A 16,033-nucleotide genomic window follows, 5' to 3' on the forward strand; every position below is an offset into this window, starting at 1 on the left:
AAATGTGTTAATCAGTGCAGGGTTGAAATGCGCTAGTGCAGCTGTCGTGGAGCTGTTTGTAGATGGATGGCTGCTTCCTTCTGTGTCCACTGGACTGTAAAGTCGAGGCTGCACTGCTCATCTTCTGTCTTGGTTTCGGCACCCAGCACAGTGCTTGATCCACGGGACTTGGGCACGCGTTCACTTCACTGATTAGTTAAGAGGGAAGAACAGGATCCCCAGCAAATGACTATCCTGTCTTTCCAGACAAGCAGCGTCCACAGAAGTGTCTGCTTCCAGGTCCAGCTCAAGTGTCTAATGCTGACCTCAGGGGAAGGGGCTTCCTGAGATCGTTCTTGGGGAAACTCCCAAATGTCATTGCCCAGCCCCACTTCGGTTACTCTGTCTATGCTATCTCTGTGCTGGGAGGACTCTCTTTCCAGATCTCTCCAGATGAAATACACGTAAAGCGGATGGATATCAGAGCCTTCTCCAGGGGTTGTAATGGCAACTGTGTTCCCAAGAGGTAGCTCAGGGCAGCTACCAAGGGACAGACTGGAGCTCTGGCCTCCGCCTGCACCGCGCACAGTCCTGAGCCCTTTCTCTTTCCTTCTTGGTTTCTTCCTCATCACACCCTCATTTCTCACTGCTCAACCTGCTTCTCCATCCTCTATGTATTAGTTTCCTTTTGATGTTTTAACAAATTCCTACAAATTTAGCAGCTTAAAACAATGGAACTTTATTATCTTATATTTCAGGAGCTCAGAAGCCTACAGTGGATGGGCAGGGCGGTGTCCTCTGGAGGCGCTGTGGACAATCCATTCCCTTGACGTTTCCAGCTTCTAGAGCCCTTTGCAATGAGCGTCTTTCACTTAGCAACATGCATTTAAGGTTCCTGCATGTCTTTTCATGGCTCAATAGCTCATTTCTTTTTATCACGGATGACAGTCCATTATCTAGATGTACCACACCTTGTTTATCTATTCATCTGCTGAAGAACATCTCAGTTGCTTACAAGTTTTGACAATTATGAATAAAGCTGCCATAAACATTCGTGCCAAATTTTTGAGTGGACATAAACTTTCAACTCATTTGGATAAATAACAAAGAGTACAGTTGCTGGATCATATAGTAAGAGTATGTTTAGTTTTGTAAGAAACTACCAAACTGTGTTCCAAAGTGGCTGTACCATTTTGCATTCCCGCTAGCAATGAGCAAATGTCCCCATCACTCCACATCCTGGTGTTGTCAGTGCTTTGGATTTTAGCTGTTCTGATAGGTGTGCAGTGGTATCTCCTGTTGGCTTAATTTGAATTCCTTAAGACATGATGTTGAGCATTTTTTCATATGCATCTGAGCATCTTCTTTCGTATTGTCTGCTCAGATTGTCCATTTTTAAATTGGATTGTCTTCTTTTTGTTTAGTTTTAAGAGTTCCTTGGATATTTTATCAGATGTTTGCTTTGCAAAGCTTTTTCTCCTAGTGTTTTTCTTGTTTCATACGCTCTTTTACCATTACTATATCCTGCTTGTGAAGTGTCTATTTAAATATTTTGCCCACTTTTTACTTGGCTGTTTGTCTATTATTGACTTGTAGGAGTTTTATAAATATCCGGACTATATCAGTTGTTTGTTAGGCATGTAATTTGTGAATATTTTATATTTTCTGCTGTTTATACATTTTCTTAATAGTTTCTCTTGGCAAAGTTTCTTAATTTGATAAAGTCAGACTATTATTTTAATATACATTGCTTTCTGTATCCTCTCTAAAAAATATTTAACTACCACTAACTCTCAAAAAATGTTTTCTAAGAGCTCTAAAACTTTATGATTTAAGCTCTAATGTTTAGGTCAGTGACCTGTCTTAGATGAATTCCTTTGTGTAGTGTGAGGCAGGAGAGCAGAGAATAAAATCATAAGATGCTCTGGTGACTGGGATTTTCATCAAAACTCCGGTGAGGGCACAAAGGAGTCAGAGTTGAGGGATGACCATGAAAGTCACTCCAGCCGAGTCTTCAAGAATGAAAAATGTGGGCTCAGCAGATCACAGGGAAAGGACATTTTAGGAGGAGAAAATACCATGTTCAGATGCATGGGGAAATAAAATGCCATAATGTGGAAAGGGAACTTCTAGTAGCATAGTGAACCGAAAAGTGTATATTTGGTGGGGACAAGGAGGAAGGGTAGCATTTGAGGCAGTGTTTGAAGGATATTGGAAGAGGTGCATTCTCAGGGCATGTCGTCCTCCCCTTATCTAAGAGCCATTTCAGGGCCAGGCCAGTATTTCCCTGCAGTCCCAGCCTCCATGACAGATCTGCCATTTCAGCTCAGCGTTAGCCAAAACAGGCCAGGCCAGGTCAGTTTCCTCTTTGTCTCATTATTTCACTTCATCCCCCCCACCAACCCCTCCTACCTCCTGAGGCTGGCAAGAAATGAGGCTCACTTGCTCCCAGAGAGGTTCTAGGCTCCAGGCAGGAAAGTCCCCACCTGGCTCCTGGGAACAGCTCTGACAAAGGTCTCTCGTCTCAGAACCACCGTGAAATGGGAGTGAAAGAAACTAAATATATTCAGGGTTAATGCAATATCTTCACAGATTAATTGGCTGCTAAACAAAATTGTGTGTGTTCTTTTATTGCTGGTAGAACAGAGCAGAGAGGTAGAGAAAACTGAGCGCACAAAAAACAAAGGAGATATTCCAATGGCTCTTAATTTGCAAAGCTTTAAACAAATGCGCAAGAATAGAAAGAAGGCACACTACGTGCTGCTGCCAACAGATTTAGTATTCGTTTTGAATGACTTGTATGAAATTCAAGGCTTTACTGTAAATTTTTCATAATTTATTTCGTTAAATAGCTTTTTACTTGCATTAAGTATATTTATATCAATGCACTGAGATCAGCGGAGAAGCTGCTCTGGGATATATGAGATCGATTTCTTTGATACAATTCTAATGCCACTTCAGGAGACAGAGCAGAGAGTGACAGAGAAGGAGACAGAAAGTGGGAAGGGAGCTGGAGGGAGCAGGCAGCTAGGGGCTGGCTGGTCAAAAGGGCAGTAGAGACCTTTGCAAAACTGGAGCAAGCCTGCTGTTTGTGTTCGCTCTGCAGAGTGCTTGCACAGTGTCAGGCACATTTTCCGTGCAAGCGCTGTGTCTGAGTACTCGTGGGACTCACTTGAGCGTGAGAGTTGGAGCAGAGGAGAGAAGGAAGGAGAGGCAGAAGTGGAGCCCCAGCAAGGGAGGAGGGGGCGCCCTGGAGGGTGCAGGGAAATGGCGAACACGGGGCACAGAAGTAGAGCGGCAGGGCAAGCAACAGACAGGGAGGGTCGGGGAGAAGGGAAAAGAGGGGAAACAGGTCAGGTGTTTGGTGACGTTGCCCAGAGATTGGGTTACACCCACAGGCCACCTTATCAGGACACCCTAACCTCATGACCCACGGAGGCCTGGGACTCTCACCCACTCCTTCGGCTTGGACGTGCTCTGCTCATGTGGGAAGTCGACTGGAGACACCGTGCCTGGAACCTGCCCCGAGGGGACCTGCGGCCAGACCTCAGGGAGAGGAGGGGTCCCACCAACAACAGGTGTTTGTCCCCTGAGCTGGTGCCTGAGTGCTCCACGTGTGGTCTCTGTCTGGATTGACAACTGCAGTTCAAGTATCAGCTCCTCTGGACCTCGGGGACGAGCACGGGTCCTGAAACCCGGCTGCCCTTCACGGTGTTTATTGAATAAATGACTCTATATTTATCTCTGTAAATGTCAGTTTTATTGGCTTTGGCCCATCTTTTCTGAATTATTTTTGAATCTTTATTTTGTAATCCAATCTATTAGTGACCTGTACAGGCTGTGTCATCCTCAATGAAATAAATGTGCACTCTTGTATTCATCCTGCTTTTATCTGTTTAAAATAGGTTACGCAGACCAGGGCTGATAAATGTCGTCTGCCATGTGGTTTGGGAAGACAAATGAGATTAACCTGGGCAAAACAGAAGGTTGGCACAGGAGCTTATGTTGGCAATAAACTTGGGTCTTTCCTGTACCTAGAATTTTTTCCTCTCTGCCCCCTTACAGTCCCTCTTAGAACAGCACATACACTAAAATTGGAATGAGACAGAGATTAACATGGCCTGTGCGCAAGGATGACACGCAAATTTGTGAAGCGGTCCATAAAAAAAGAAAAAAGAAAAAAAGGAAGAATGAAATAAGCAAAGTCCTAGAGACACAGGTAGCCAACACTGGGGGCAGCTCGCCTGGCCAAGTCTTCATCTGTTGTATAAATGTGCACCGATTGCCAGCCCTCGGCAAGGCAAGGGCTAAGTGCTGAGAACACAGCCCTGAGCCACATGGACCTCACATTTTGGGGACAGACTGGGGCTAACTGTTGTAAAGGAAAGTAACAAAGAGCAGGGTAATTGGCCAGTGTGGACGGGACTATTAGACAAAGACAGGGGTCAGGAGGGTGACCACCATCCCAGTGCCAGGCTGTTCCAGGAACCCCCTTAGCCCCATCAAACCGGGAAAGTGGGTTACCCTACCAGGGAAGTGACAAATAATTTTGCATAGTGTCAGAGCAACGAGGGACCTCATTGATGAGGGTGGGTCAGCTATTCAAAAACTCCTGGGCGGTGCAATGGGCTGAGGGGTGGGAGAGCGCGCATGCCCCCCACAGCACTGCTTCCACAGTTTCACCTCTCTTCCGAGCCCCAGCCTCTCCCCTGCAGGCCTGGGACAGTCATCAGTGGTCTGGCCAGCTTCTGGGGGAGAGAACCAAAGGATGCAAGGGTGGGTGGGACGAGCTGTGTCAGAGGCAGGGTTCATCTCAGAGACCCCACCTCGGGCCAGCACGCCAGTGCCCTCCCTTTCCCCCTGCAGCCCTGTGACTTCCCTGCACCCTCCACCTCCACCTGCAGCTGCCCCCATCCCGGCTGTCTCCTTCCTTCCAGTGACTTCTCCGCACTGCAGCAGTCAGGGTAGATCCCAAGAGCCTAGTAGAAACAAGGCTCCGTAGCGCATGGCTGTCATCATCGTCATCATTAAAAGGAAAACCAGGCCATAAGTCATACTTGCTCATGCTCCTTCCAAAGCTCTCTGCTGCCTTCAGGATCAAACCCCTGATTTGCCCCCCACCTATATTTCTAGCCTCAGTTTTGCCACTCCCTGTCCAAGCCTTCCCCCTCCCTGAACTCACAGCCATTCTTGGAATTCTGCTCCTTCAATATCCTGGTCCTTATACAGGAAATTCCTCCTCCTTCCTCCCCTGGCCTCATTCTCCACCAGGCGGTCAGCCCAGATGCCCGTCCCAAGCGAGGGTGCTGCTGGCTTTGCGGCCACACCTGGCGTCTCTCCATCTTGTCCCTCCCACCTGGCCAGGCACTGTGGCTCTGTGCCCTATGTACCCTGCCCCAGCACAGGCCCACACCGGAGCACAAGGTAGCTGCTCAGGAAACTCGCCAAGTCACTGAGGACTTTCATCCATGGTTGAGAGGCTCTTTCCCGCTCTTTTTCTTCCTGTATCAAGATTTCCCCCACATTGACAGTCCATGTTCTCTTTCACAAACCTTTCCTTAACCCTCTCCCCTCCCCAGGCAGAATGTTCAACCACTGCTTTCCCGGCCTCCCCAGCTACTGCTTCTTTCCGCCCAGCTCACTCCTTCCCTCATCCCCTGGTATGTTTGCAGATTGCTTGCATTCCTGTCTCCAGGCTGCCCTGTGAGCCCCTGGGCTTGCCCCCATTGGCGTGTTCAGCATGGTGCATGGTGCCTGGCAAGGAGCCGGAAGTCAGCAAGTCTTCACCGAATGGTGGATTGAGTAAGTGGAAAGAATTCTGTGCAAGTAGCCAAAACACCACCCACTTCAGGTATCAGGAGGCGATACCTTTTGTTCAGAATGAAGACAAACACACCCAAATGTCTGTTTGCACAGCTTTTGCAACTAGCTAGAAGCAGACTAAAAAATTAACAAAATTAATTAATCATCCCAACTCTCAGATTTCCTTTCACTGCTAAAGCACAATTAGCACATGATAAATAGAAAAATGAGAGTTTTTGAATAATTCAGCATTAACACAGGATGCTGAAGGAGGAAAATGAACTAAATTTTAGGGCAGTCACTTCCTGACTGGAGGGAAGGAAAGCAGAAAGCATGACCCTAATTAGATTAGAGATTTTCTATGAAAAATATCACTTGCACTGGGAGAAATAGTTATATAGGTCACTGCGTGGGCTTGTTCAAGGGATAAGGAGATGGCCAAGGGCTTCATCTCCAAGTCTGACCACTTGATCCCTCTCACTGCCCCTTGGAGCTCACAGTGACCCAGGTGACTGAGCCCAGGGGGAGCTGGATGAATATGTTATCGCCACATCTGGGTTTGGCTTCTGCATTTCCAGAGGGAAGGATGTATCAGGAAAGATACCCACCCTATAACCTCCATTTCCTCTCTTTAGGTGAATTTCCAAAGCTCTAATATGTGGCTGTAACAGAAAGTCCCTGAGGGTCCTCCCTTCTTGCCATCACAACTTGAGGCCAGCACGCAACAGGACCCTACAGTGCAGGCTGGAGAGGACCTCTCCACAGGAGCAGTCTCCGTGGGCGACCAGCAGTTCCACAGAAGAGGTGTGAGCCCTCCTCTGGCCTTTCCCATCCAGGCTGTGCCTTTTGGAAGTAGCTGACATCCTAACCAGCTAAGGAAGGTATGGTGCAGAAGACAGAGCCTGCCTGGGGTGGGAGAGCTGGACGACAAACCCCACAGGACTGTCCTCTGTGCTTGCCCAGCCCTGAATTCCACGTCTGGAGGAGGGATGGATCCACAGTGAGGGAAAGCGGAGGCCAGGAATGCAAGGGAAGAGTTACTGAGACATTGCTGACTGCCACGTACTGTGCTAAGCGATTTAATTTGACTTAATCCTCAGAACAATCCAATAAAGTAGAAAGTATTATTATCCTCATTTTATATATGAGGAAACTGGATCCTGGAGAAGCTATGCAGCCTACTCATAGTCACACATCTAGTCGGGGCGGTCTGAACGAGATCTGAATTTCAGCTCTGTCTGACTGAAGCCCATCCCTGTAACCTCCACTCCTGTGTCCTTGCAGAGAACGGTGGCAATGAGATCACCTGGCCCTGCTGGGGCTCTGCTACTCCAACACTCAGGAGGGATGACCATGGTCTGGGCATGTGCCAGGTCTCCAAACCCCTCTGCCATGTCCACTGCGGTGCCCATAATGTCCAAGCTGCTTTCGTATCCCTTTTTGTAACATATCCCTGGCCACAGTTAGCTAGTACCCTGACATACCGGGAGCTTGTGTGATCTTCCCTGGCTCTGGATTCCAGGACAGAAATTTCTCAGAGACAGGTTAGGGCTTAAACAAAGTGGAAACTGATTCTTCTAGATCTCAGACTCAGCCATTCATTCACTTAGCAAAGAGTTATTGATCATCTACTAGGTGGGACAGAGCACTGCTGATGAGTGAAAACCAAGAGAGGTTTCAGGAGTGGTATCTAAATGACATGAAAACATTAATCTAATCAGGGGAGAGCAGGACCCATTAATTATCACATTGCTTTGCCACCATCAGATTCTCTTGTCAGGTCAGCTTGACTGTACATCTGGTGGTAGCAGGGTCTTTTAAATGCACTGTCTAAAGTAAGTACCAATTAAATAAAGCATTAGAGGGATTTGGTGTCAGCAGCTTCCAGCCTTGCTTGTTCCCAGGGTGAGTATTAAGTCAGGCTTTGTCCCGAAATGCCATGCCAAGAGTCTGCTGGGCCATGTGTGCACCAAAGAGCAGAGAACAGGGACCTGCCACTCAGGAGAGGCCAGATTGGAGGCACGTCTATAATAGCGGATGGTCTCAAGAGGAGGAAGCGGCTTTATTGCTTTCTGATCTCACCATCCAAAAGTGGGGGCTTTATTTCTTAGTCTTTAAGCATTTTAATTAGGTTAACTTAACTGTTTTATCAAACAACTCCATTATTTCAGTGGTTCAATGCAAAAGTTTATTAATCACTCTCATATCAGTGTCCTATTGCTGCTGTAACAAAGAACCACAATATTAGTTGCTTGAAACACACGTTTATTATCACAGTTATCAAGGACAGAGGCCTCACTGGCAGGCATGTGTCCCACTGGGCTGAAGCCAAGGTGTCTGAGGGGCTGTGCTCCTTCTGGAGGTGCTGGAGAGAACCCGTGTCCCTGCCTTCTCAGCTTCTCAGTGCTGCCCACACTCCGTGGCTCCTGAAACACACTCTGTGGCTCCCTTTTCCTATATAAGGAAACATAGTCGCAGGTACTAGGGATTAGGATGTGGACATCTTTGGGGGTTATTTTTATGCCAGTGACATTCCCAAAATATCCAACTGGGCATTTCTAGATAGTGGGATATCTTCTCCAGGTTATTTCTGGACACCGGCTCTTGCCCTCTCAGGATGCCTCTGAGGTCTGCTTTCAGCCTGGTGACCCACAAGCAAGATGCTTGCTTCCTGTCCCCACAATCTTATGTTCTGCTCATCCAGAAACCTTTGATTTAATTTAATCCTCAGAACAATCCAATAGGAAAGAACACCTCCCCCACAGGGAAGAATGCCTGCACCAGGAGACACAACTGTGAGGCCACTGAGCTGGAAGTTAAGACTGCTGCCTGGCTGCTTTGGGGTCCTCATGCTTCTAAATCAACGGACAAAACGTGAGTTGCTGTATTGATTGGGGAGGTTGATGCTAATCACCAAGGGAAATTGGACCGCTGCTCCACAGTGGAGGTTGGGAAGGGGAAGAGTGTGTCTGAAATACAGGAGATGATTTAGGGTGTCTCATAGTTACTATGCCCTGCAACTAAAGTCATTGGAAATCCACGACAACCCAACTTAGGCAGCATTACTAATGCCCCAGAGTGAGGAATGAAGGTTTGTGTCACTCTGCCAGGTAAAGAACCATGAGCAGCGATGTGCTTGCTGAAGACAAGGGGACTACAGACTGGGGAGTGGAGGAAGGTAGCGTGAACACCAACAACAACCACATGGCCTGTGACAGAAGCGAGGGCGGTGAGTGTCATGACTGTATGTTTCTTGCTTTGTTATGAATATATCTGTATGCGTGCATGTATATTCTTTGTCTTCTTTCCTCTCTTATCCCCTTATCATGTAACATAAGATGCATTGCTCTATATCACGGTATTTCAGTATCGTTAAGTTTACATCACAGTATTTAAGTGACAGCACATCAAGGCAAACTGGAAAGATCACTCAAGGACTTTGCATCTTCTGTGGGGCGGGTTGGTGTGGTTTGGGTGGTATGCATGATAGCTGTACCATGTTAGGCAGAAACATGACCTTATTGTTGTCTTCATTTGGAGATCAAGTGTAGTCTAAGGAGATGTATATGGGTGCCAAGTTGTTAAGAGTAGATGTATGATGATTAATCTTATTTGTCAACTTGACTCAGCCCTGGGCACCCAGACATCTTGTTGAGCATCATTCTGTGGGTTTCTATAAAGATGATTTTTAGATGTGATTAACAGATTAACATTTACATCAGTAGACTTTGCATAAAGCAGATTGACCTCCAAAATGTTGGGCCTTATCCAAGCAGTTGAAGGCCTTAATGTTACAAAGACTGACTTCCCTCAAGCTTGGAAGAATTCTGCCAGCAGGCAGCTTTCAGACCGGAACTGCAGCTCTTTCCTATGTCTTCCGCCTACTGGCCTCCCCTGTCAGATTGTGGATTTGCTAAACTACACAATCATATGAGCCAGTTCCTCTTCTGCTCATATTCTATGAGCTAAAGACTCCACCCAGACACATTTCCACAGGTAATTGCAATAGGTGTTGGAAATATACTTTTGCTTTGTGTCTGAAAGGATGAAAAATCAGTTTGGTGAACAGCTAGCCAATCTCTGCTACACCAAGAATTTGGAGGTACGGTTACAAGACAACTGGTCTTTTGATCCCAGGACCCTGGGATCTCAAAGTCAGTCCTACGAGGGAAGATGCTATGTACCGGTTCAACCTGGAGAAATCTCTGCTTGGATTAACCTTAACTACTGTGTTGACCCTTACTGACAAATATTTAGTCTTAATTTGTTCCAGACACCTCCCCAGAATCCATTCAGATCAATGTGATTCACACTGAGTGCCTGTAAGTGTCAAGAACCAGACTAGGTACTGGGAACAGAAAAGTGAGCAAAACACAGCCACTGCCCTAATGGAATTCACAGTCTAGTTGGGGAGACAAATATATCCAAGTAACTTTGATACAGGTCACACCACCCTGAATGCTATAAAGGAGGCCATAGGAAATGGGATGTAAATGGCAAGGGGCCAATGGGGTCAGGGGTCCTGGCAAGAGGGGAGAAGAAAAGGAGGTGAAAAGGCACCAAAACAGGCCTAATGCAACTGCACAGTTCTGCCTCAGCCACACCCTCCAGAGCCCACCTGCACCTTCAGTTGCCTGCCTCCCCCACTCTGCCCAGGGCAAGAGTCAAGGCCCACCTGGGCTGGGTCCAGGAGTCTGAGGCCTGAGGCTGGTATAGTAGGGGAAGGGATAAAAAGGAAAAAAGAAAGGAAGGAAGGAAGGAAAGAAAGGAAAGAAAAGTGAGGGAGGGAGGGAACGAGGGAGGAAGGAAGAAAAGAAGAAAGGAAAGAGAGAGAGAGGGGCAGAGGGAGAGAGGAGGGAGAAAAAGAAGAAAGTAAGTAAGGAAGGAAGGAAAGAAAAAGAAAATGTTATAAATACAAAAGTAGTTTTATAACAATTCAATAAAGAATCATATCAAATCACTAATTTAAGAAAACTGGCCAAGAAACTCCACAAAACCCAGAAAAATAACATATTACTTAAATCAATCAAATGTCTAACACACTAGTACAAATCTTTATTGTTTCTTTTTTTCTTTTTTTGGTTTGGCTAAATACCTTTTGATTAGTTAATCCCATGACAACGATTTTGTAACATAATTTTCTACAAGGACAGAAAGATAATATAGTCCTTGCTCTAGCATGGTTGATTTGCTTATTTTTGGAGTTTAATTAACTTTTAATGACTAACATTATGTACATTTTTCAGATAGTTGTCAAATTAGGGGAGGCCTTTATCAGTTTCCTGCTGTCCATGGGCATGAGTTCTGTGCACTGACAGGTCTTTGAGCTTGTTTAGTTGGTGGCGAACACTAATAGTATGTCGGGGATGTCTCCATTTGGCAAGACATTATTTTATGTTATCTTCATAGATAGCAACATTTCTAATGAAGTCAGAAAGATATTTACACTTTTCCCTCAATGTGTTTCTATGTTCCACTCCTCTTTATTAATTATCTCACAATCCAGAGTTTATATATCGTTTGCATCAGACGTGTCTGCCTTAACTATACCGTGCCCTTGACTGGCTGCAAACCACATACATATCCACCACTACACCCAAAGTGAATAGGCTCCCGTCAGACTGCCCATAGATTAGTCCCCAAAATGCCCGTAGCTGCACCAAGGGCAGGACTGGAGGGGAAGAGCGGGAAGGGACGGTGGAGTGGGATGTGAGTCTTGCAGGGCCCCATGCTGTCACCGTAAGTTCCCCACTGCTTCCTCGCTGTGTGGTCCTGGGCGAGCTCTTACACTGGGTGCATCCAATGTTCTCTTCTCCATTGTGAGTGTAACGTTCAAGTTCACACTGCACCAGGAGAACCAGATGAGATGAATGTAAAAGTTGGTTTTTGGCACATAGTAGGTACTCAACAAACACCGGCTCCTTCTACCACTGTCTCTTCCAGCGATTTCCTCAGAGCTTCCTCAACAACCTTATCATCCTCCTTGGGCTGCCAGCCCTGGGGCAAACGCTCTGCAAACAGGGACTGTTGCTACTGTGGATGACGCCCTCCACTGGCCTGCTGTCTGGACGCTTGGCCGGGGACTCTCCAGGTGCCCCAGGGCACTGCTGGGGCCAGGTGTGGGGGAGCTGAATGTGGACAGCAGGCTGCCCACGCCTGTGAAATGGCTCTGGACTCCGAGCATGCTGTGGATGCAGGATGCTGCCGGGCAGCCCCTGGGCACGAAGAGACGCGTGTTCTCCATCTGTCCCTAGTGAGGGAACAGGTCAGGGACAGAGCAGAGCGCAGTGAAAACTGGAAGTGATTTAACAGCTCCTTGTTGCTTTTGCATGGCCACTTACAGCTTAGGAAAGCTTCCCACAACATTACCTCCCAACAGCTCACAAAGGCCGTGACCTGGCCTGGCAGGTGCTACTATTGCTATGTCACGAAGGTAGGAAGATGAGGCTCCCAGAAGGTAGGGCTGGGACTCAACACCCAGCTAGCCCACCCTGCCGCCTTTCCTCTCTCCCCCCACACCCCAACCCCTGCCACACTGAAACATGGAAACCATGGTTTCTGCAACTCAGAGGGCCTCAAAGTTGTTCCCAAGTCAGCATTGATAGAAATGCAAATTCTCAGGCCCCACCCCAGACCCAATAAATCGGAAGCCTTGGGCATGGGATGCAGCAAGGTGTGTCTTAACAAGCCTTCCAGGATGACACTGAAGTCTGAGAAGTCCTGCTAGAATGGAAGCAAAACTTCGTGTCCTCTGTGTCTCTGTCCGGGAGCCCAGGTGTGAGCAAACCTGTCTTTGGTTCCCTGAAGCACAGCTGTGAGAGATGGAGACTTTCAGAGGATCCTTCCTTAAATGCAGACAGAACGGAAGAGAAAATGCTAGAGAAACCACAAAGGGCACAAAGACAAGTGGGGGGAACCCCCAGCCCTCTGTCCAGGCCCGGTCTGCTGGGCTCCACCACCTCTCTGCGGGCCCTGCTCAGATGCTTCCAGCTCTGCCCTGGTCCTGTGCTTTCTCTGCTGTCCCCTTCCAGAGCAGAGAGGGTGTGACAAAGGCCAGTCCCCTCTGTCCTCCTGGAGAGACCAAGAGGAGAATGGGGCCAAGGACTCAGAGCATGGAAGACAGTCTGAGTCATGCAACGCCCTCTCCCACCTTCCGCAGGCGGGACCAGACTTGTTTTTGCACTGAAGTCTGTGCTGTGTTCCTGATCTATACACTCATGGGACCCCTTCCCAAGGGTGCCCTGCTCCCACGCTCAGCTCAGTCCCACCCTCTCCACGAAGCCATCCTGCGTGCCTCACCCTGGCCAGTGTGGCCTTGCTCTCTGTACTAACAGACAGCATCTGATACTTGACATCTGCTGCCACGCGTGCCTAACGAGCCTGTGTGCGAGGTTCTGTCTTCCTCAGTGGGATGCAAATCCATTCTGGGCAGCAATTGTTTGCATCCCCTGAAGAGTCTAGCAGAGTAGTGTTCAGCTTCAGCTACACATGGGCATCATCAAGGGGAGTGTCTAAGAAATATCCCTGCAACGTAGCCACAGAAACTCTCCGTCGAAGGGCTAAGTGTGTGCCATACAGATTTATACTTTTACCTGTACAAGTAGGATAGAGAATCACTGGCTGGCATCTTGGACAGATATTAGGGCATTAATAAATATTTTCAGTGTCTGCTGCTGATGGTAACAGTGATGACTACCACATATCAAAACCTTGGTATGGAATCCACGTGAGCAAACATCATGACTGTGGATAGAGAAATGAGCCCCAATCCCACCTGTGGTGGTGGAGGAGACACAGTGCTCTTCCATGCTTATGGGAGTCAGAAGAGACAGGGGTGCCTCCTTGCTCAGTCAGGGCCCTGGAAGGCTCCTCTCATTGGGGTTGCCCTTAGCAACCGCATTCCTGCACTCAGGCACTCAGGAGGCCATGCCCATTCAGGGTGACTCCCTGACTCTGAAGATTCCCAGTTTGAGGAAAGAGTCTGTAACAGAGAGCTCTGTGCACTGGGGAGATTTAGCTTGTGTGAGAGAAGGAGCATTTGCCATGCAAGCTTCAGAAAATGAAGGCCAATTCCCTTCAGCATAGTGCTTTCTGGAGGCAACACTACCAACACCCACAACAATGACATTCGCGGCCGAATCTATAATTTCCAGACCTTTTCTCAGCCAAGATCTCAAATTTGATCTTCCAACATCGAAAGGCAAGTTCTTGCCCCATTGTTACAGGTGAGAAAGCAGAACTTTAACTGGATGTAAGTACATCGCTTAACTAGTAAATCTTTTGGTGTGGCCTATTTTTCTCTTTTCTCTGTACCACATTGTTTCTAGATTGTAGCAGAAGGCCAGACACAAGGAATGTGTTACTACAGGAAAAAAAAATTTGGTTTGGTTTATGCTTGATACACACTTTTATAAAAGAGGAAACTCCTCTCTCTGGGAAGGATCCATTGACATTCTTCCCCCCTCCACACGCACAAAATGAAGCTTTCCTCTGCCTTGTGGTCTTAACAATGGGATGCCCCCAAAATTCTGGTTCCACCCCTAGTGACCTCTCACAGACAGAATCATTGCAGGGGACTGGGTCATCCTGAAGCTCACAGGTGCCCTGACATTCCACGCCCTGCCTAGAACACTGCTGCCACCACTCCCCTGTTACCTAAATTCCTGTGATATCTCTGCATTAAATGGTAAAAATGTATGTATACATGAAAGAAGACACTGTAGATAAATCCGTAGCTGCATCACTTGCCTCTCCTTCCCTGACAAGGCATCATTCAATGTACAGACTCTGAGTCTAACCAAGGCAGTGGCCATGGTGACCTCTCCCAGCTCAGGACTTGATCGTCCCAACGCTGAATCCAAACCGCGCCCTGGAAATTCACTAAGTGCTCCACTTGAAGCACACAGCCTACCCCACATCCTTTCCCTTGGCTGGGCATCCTTCTCCTACCACAGAGCTCTCTGTCTCCAAACTCATCTGCTCCATCTTTTCCCCATGTCTGGAGCACAATTCTGACCGTAACATCTGAGTTCAAAGCTCTTTTATGACTCCCCATTGCCTATAGAATAAATTCCATTATTCAAGATCTTCCATGAACTGCACCAGTCTAGATGCAGTGAATGCAGGACTAAGGGTGCAAGCTCTGAAACAAGACTGCCCAGGATTGAATCCTGGATCTACATTCGCTAGCATCTACTTTCCATCAACCAGGAGGACACAGAGGTCCCGAGCCCAGGCCTTTCCTGCTGGCCCTTGTGCTAAAACTCACAAAGGGCACAATTTTGGCCAATCTCCTGGGGTCCCTCAAACCACTGAAAGATATTCTTTGTCCCAGGAGCAAAGGCAAGCCATGGAAGGGTTCCAAGCAAGGCAGGTGTGGCAGGTGAAATAATGGCCCCCAAAGATGTCCACGGCCTAATCCCCAGGACCTTTGAACACGCTGCTCCAGGTGGCAAAGGCACTTGACAGGTGCCGTGAATGCTGAGTACTTGGAGATGGGGGTTATCTCAGATTTTTCAGGTGGGGGCCCCATGTGATCGAGTGAAGGTAGAAAAGAAAGGTAGAAGAGTGAGTCACAGAGATGCCACCAGAAGAACCTTAGTCCTTCCACAACATAGACCGAATTCTGCCAACAGCCCGAATGACCAATGACTTGGAGTCTCTCTGGAGCCTCCAGAAAGCTCCAGAAAGCCCTGCTGGAACCTTGATCATAGACAGGTGAGACCCATGTCTAACTCTGACCACAGAACTGTAATATCTGTGTGGTTTTAAGCCACTCTGTGTTCATTTGTGACTGTGAGTTAGAAACTGTGTGCAGCCCTAGGAAGCCGGAACAGTGGGTAGCAGGAGCAGAGTGTTTGATGATCACCCTTTCCATGTTGTGGAGCCGTTGGCCATCAGACCACCAGGCAGCAGCACCGCCCAGAGCCAGCCCCAGGGTGCTCAGGAGGGAAGGGGTGAGAGAGAGGGGTCAAGGGTGAGCCCTGGGCTTCTAACTACGGTCATGGACAAGGTGGATAGCATGGAGCCTGCCAGAGCGCAAGAAGGCCGGGTGTGGGGGGCGGGGATCCTGACTCTGCTCACGGGTGTCCCCTCCCCCACACACTCCCAACACGACTGGAGCTGGGCTTCCGTCCATGCACTGTCCAGGGCAGGCCTCTGGCTCCGATCGCAGAGCTTTTCCTGAATGTTTCTTTGGCTTGAGACTCAAGAGAGACAGTCTCATTTCCGCTCTGGCGGCAAAGTGGCCCAG

The sequence above is a fragment of the Propithecus coquereli genome, unplaced genomic scaffold (assembly GCF_000956105.1).
Source record: "Propithecus coquereli isolate 6110/MARCELLA unplaced genomic scaffold, Pcoq_1.0 Scaffold735, whole genome shotgun sequence".
In the NCBI taxonomy this organism is placed as follows: Eukaryota; Metazoa; Chordata; class Mammalia; order Primates; family Indriidae; genus Propithecus; species Propithecus coquereli.